Source organism: Fulmarus glacialis, unplaced genomic scaffold (genome assembly GCF_000690835.1).
Source record: "Fulmarus glacialis isolate BGI_N327 unplaced genomic scaffold, ASM69083v1 scaffold22453, whole genome shotgun sequence".
Classification (NCBI taxonomy): domain Eukaryota; kingdom Metazoa; phylum Chordata; class Aves; order Procellariiformes; family Procellariidae; genus Fulmarus; species Fulmarus glacialis.
The window spans coordinates 9535-14283 of NW_009203878.1; the positions used below are offsets into that span (position 1 = coordinate 9535).

The following is a 4749-nucleotide window of genomic DNA, read 5'->3' on the forward strand; positions in this document are numbered from 1 at the left end:
ATCCTGCGCATGTTTTAGCACAAAGAGCCGGGGGCTCGTGCGGTTTCCTCACTCCCTTTTTGAAGGCGAGCTATTCTGTTTGAATAGCTTTCTCTAGGCATGTTTGCAGCTCCGAAAGTGAACTTTCAGGTTTGTCTCTTAATACGGTTGGCTCCGTCCCAGCCCGTAGATGTGGATTGTAGAGGTCTCGGCACCTAATGGAGTTGAATTATTCATGTCTGGTGCTGTGTGTGTGCAGCATTCCCAAGCAGAAAGCTGTCTCCTTGTAGGAGCTGCGCTCCAGGACTGCTCTTAAAACGCTTTGTTGGCAGGTCTCCAGGCCAACAAGTGAGCACATGCTTTTCATGTTGCGCGGGGATCAATCCCGCGATGGCAGGAGGTAAGGGGAAGGACACGTTTATAGCTGAATCAATCTCCTCGGTCTGTTTTCTGAGATGCCGTGATTTGTGGCGGCATTACTCCCCCCGGCAAGAGAGCGGGGAGGATCTGGATAGCACCCGCTGCTTCTCCAGCTTGGGCAAACCAGGCGGTGGGAAAGGGACCTCCTTCTCTGGACCGTGGGCTGCGGTAGCCAGGGGTTCCCATCCGCCGAAATAGCAGTGGCATGTCGGGGGTCCCTGGGAGTCTTGCTTGGGAGAGGGACCCGAAATGCTCCTCTGGCTGCAGAGGTTGAGCCTGCGAGGGTGGTCTTTGGAGAGAAGAAATGGGGAATCGGGATGGGAATTGCGGGGAGGGGCTGTTTGAGCTGCGGAAAATGCTTTTAGAGCCAATGGGTGACTTTTGGGGATCCCCCCCGGATCACGTACCAGGGTCCTAGCCTTCAGCCCCGGGCTGGAAGGAGCCAGTCCCTGCCCCGGTCCCTCTTCCCGCAGTGGCACGTCTCGAGCTCCCTGCCCCGCTCTCGATGCGCCTTTCCTCCGCTCTTGCAAATCCAGCCGGTTCTCGTCTGTCCTGTTTGCGGTTCCCTTCCCTCTGCATTAGCAGAGCTCGGGCTCCCTCGACGCCTCCTCTGTAGGGTGAATGTTTTTTCTCTTCTTGTTTTCTAACCCTTTGATTGTTCCTGGCTCTCTAATCACTGGGGACCCAGCGGACTTCTGGGCTCCTTCTTCCTTTTGTTGTGGTAGGAATTGGCAAACGCTGCTGCTGTTTGCATAGTTTCAGACCAAAGTCCTGCTCATCTGCTCTCCTTATTTCATATATATAAATAATATTTATGTATATGTGTGTGTGCATGTATATATGCACGCTTAAAACAGCAAGGCGAGCTCCCCGGTGCGAGCTGAGAGCCCGCCAAGCCGGCGTTGTGGAGGCGTTGCGTGGAGCAGGTGATGCTGTGCCTGTCGCAATGCAACCCTGCGGATTGTCCGTCGCCTTCCTGCAACTGTGAGGCCAGATCCTGGTCCATCTGTCCCTCTGATCTGAGCTGGACGTGGCCCTTTGCATGCTCCAACCTTGGGTGGGCAGCTCTTGGAGGCTGAGCCTCGTCCTCTCCCGGTAGCTCACGTATGTTGGTTCTGCGCAGCAGCACCGTGTCCCCGAGCCCTGTCCGGCGGGGTTGTGGCTGGACGCTGTGCCTCAACTTTGGGCTGGGAAGGGGTTGTTACCAGCTAAAAATCTGGTTTGTCCACCTTGTGACCGGCTTTGCCCATCCGGACAAAGGAATCGCCGTGGATCCGCGGCACAAAGGGAGCTGGCTGTGGCAGCGCGCACCGGCTGAGGAGGTCTGCGGGGCGGAGATGAGATGGTCGCTGCTGATCGCCGACCCCGTCGGCAGTTCGGAGAGGGGCTCTGGAGGGGCAGGTTGGTGGGGTTGGGCTGGACGCCCCGGCTCGGGGCTGGGGAGCGGGTGCCAGGGCAGGAGGAGGAGGAAGAGGAGGAGGCGGCGGCGACAGAAACACGCAGGGCGGCTTTGGGAAGCCGTTAGCGACTCTAGTGCACAAAGTGATCTCCTGATTCGGCACTTTCTCTGCTGCTGAAATGAGAGGTCAGTGCTTTTCATTTCCAGCTTGCATGCTAGCCCCCAGCTCCTGGGGTTAAAAATATCCGTAATGACCTGTCAGAGAGCGGATTATTAGCTGTACAGAGCCGAGGATGCTGTGGGGAGCAGATGGAAAATGGTCTGGCTGCGGCAGCCTGTCTGATGAAAGAATCCCTGGCATTTTTACAGTGTTTGCATCTCTGGAAACGCACCATGAAGCTGCGTTCCAGGCTTCTGCCTGCTGGGGTTTGAAGAAATTTGTGTGTGTGTGTGTGGGGTTTTTTTTTTCCACCCCCCCCTTTCTCATTTCTCTTTAAGTCACCTGTTTTTGAAGTGTTACTCGTAAATAGTACCAGGAGCTGGCAGGCCAGGAGCTCGGGGAAGGGGAGAACAGTGCTGCTGGAGAGGAGCTTCGTCCAAATGGGTGGCCAAGGATTTCTGAAGAGATCTGGAGAGCGGGCGGCTGGGGCCGAGTAGCTGGCCGGGTGGCTGCTGGGAAGAAGCTGTTTCATGTGTTAATGATGTCTCGTCAGTGTAATTGCCACGAGCTAATCTCAGCGAGCAACTCTGACGCTTCTTCGGGTTGCACGTGGGTGTCTTTTTTGTTTTCCTCCCCCCGTCGCTGCCTCTGGGGACAGGGCAGCGTACAGTGCCTCTGAGAGCAGGGAGGGCGAGGGGCTGGGAAGCCGGGAGGAGAAATTTTCGGCTAGCTGGGGTTGTCCGTGATGCGGGCGGGTATGGCTGGTCCCTCTCTTCCCAATTAAGACCAGGTACCCGTGGAACTGTGCCTCGGTTTCCCATCCTTCGGAGCCTGCTACATGGCTCATCATGCTGGCGGTGATGGTGGTTTAATGTCCTAAAGCTGGGTGCCGTGTTGTGTTGCCTGGAGGTACAGGATGGAAACCCGGCGCTTCCCGCTGCTGTTTGGCCTTCGGTGACTTCGGTCCCGAGTGTCACAGGCGCTCTGAATCTCGGGATTTATTTCCCACCGAGGCACTCAACTTCCCCGGCGAGTGGCTCTCGTCCCTCGCAGCGAAGCTGGCGCGGAGAGGAGCCCTCCCCCCGGGTGGCATCGGCAAAAAAAAGGAGAGGAATCAATCCTCCCTCCTAGGGGCAGCGCTCGATAATTCAGAGGGAAACGGCAAGTGGGGAAACGTGTGAGTAATGTCTTGTTGGAGCCGAGAGCCGTGACCTGCCAGGGCCGGTATTGATCGAGGGACCAGTGCCAGATGGCTGCTGCTGCGGGGACGGCCAAGGAGCAGCCCCCAGCCCGGGGGGGTGGCAGGAGGATGCTGCTTCGCGTCGTGCGGTGGGGGATTTGGGAGGTTGGGGGCTTTCACCCTGCCTGGGACTTCTCCTGCCTGCACGTGTGGCTGCCGGTGAAGGCAGATCTGCCTGCCCAGGGCTCTTCGTGTGTAACCCTTTCTCTTTGCTCTCCCTTCCAGCAGCGATGCCGTCACCTGGGCAGACCCTGACCGCTGAAAGCCCCCCGAGGACGTAGGTGACCCCCAGGGCGTGGAGGCAGGGAAGAGCCTTGAACCGTGAGGGGCTGTTAACTCTAAGATGTCCTTGAGCAGCGGAGCTTCCGGAGGGAAAGGAATCGATGCGAACCCGGTTGAGACGTATGACAGCGGGGATGAGTGGGACATTGGCGTAGGGAATCTCATCATTGACCTGGACGCTGATTTGGAGAAGGATCAGCAGAAATTGGAAATGTCGGGCTCCAAAGAGGTGGGGCTCCCGGCACCCAACGCGGTGGCAACCCTACCGGATAACATCAAGTTTGTGAGCCCGGTGCCGGGCCCGCAGGGCAAGGAGGGCAAATCCAAGTCGAAAAGGAGCAAGAGTGGCAAGGACAGTGGCAAGCCAACCCCGGGGACCTCCTTGTTCACTCCCAGCGAGGGAGCTGGTGGCAAGAAGGAGGCTCAAGGACGCTCTGGGGACGGCGCGAACTCGGGCAGCTTGGTGCCCACCGTCACCCCGAAGGGCTCGGAGAAATCGGCCAAGGCGTCTCGCAGTGTGGCCGGCTCCAAGAAGGAGAAGGAGGGCGGCTTATCCAAAAGCAAGAAGGAAAGGAGTGAGGGTGCGGGGGCTGCGGCGGAGAAGGAGCCCAGCGTGCTGCAGCCCCTGGCCCTGGCGGTGAGGGTGGGACAGTACGATGGGGGCCAGGGGACAGAGCCTGCTGCTGCCGAGCAGCTTGGGAGTATAGCTATTGACACGGGAGCTGCGCTCAATCCCTTGGGAGTTAAGTCGGAGCTGGAGGACGGGGAAAGTGAGTGCCGACAGCTGAAAAAGGTGAAGTCGGAGAAGGTAAGAAAGGTGTTGGGGCGTGGGTGGAGGTGGCGTTGCCGCTTGGCTCTGGCGGTCGCTCCTGCGCCGGGACGTGCCGCTGTGGGTGACGAGGGAGCTGGTGTCTGGTACCGTTGGGGGCCAGCACTGATGTATGGCTGGTGCCTCCTGGTTCTGGCGTGAAGATGGTTTGGCCGCGTGATGTGCCTGGGTCTGGACGTGGCGATGGGAGGGCACCGCTCGAGATGTGCCTGGCTTCTGGGAACCGTGAACCAGCAAATTTCTGGCAGTCACCGTGCATCAGGGTACCATCCTGCTGCACCCTCGGGGATTTGGTTTCTTTGGCGCTGCGGCTGTGCCGGGCGGTCCAAGCCTCTCCAGCTCCTGTCACGCTGTGGGAGAAGCCTGGGCTGGTGGTGAAGGTGATGTCCCTGTCCTGTGCCCGCTCCAGCTCCCGACAGGACAGGGCAGTGTCTGTTGGC

General features: G+C 58.8%; 1 pseudogene; it reads left to right on the plus strand.

The window, feature by feature from the left end:
* Window positions 1-3541: 3541 nt before the first annotated feature.
* On the plus strand, window positions 3542-4450 carry LOC104074622 (annotated as a pseudogene).
* Window positions 4451-4749: the final 299 nt, after the last annotated feature.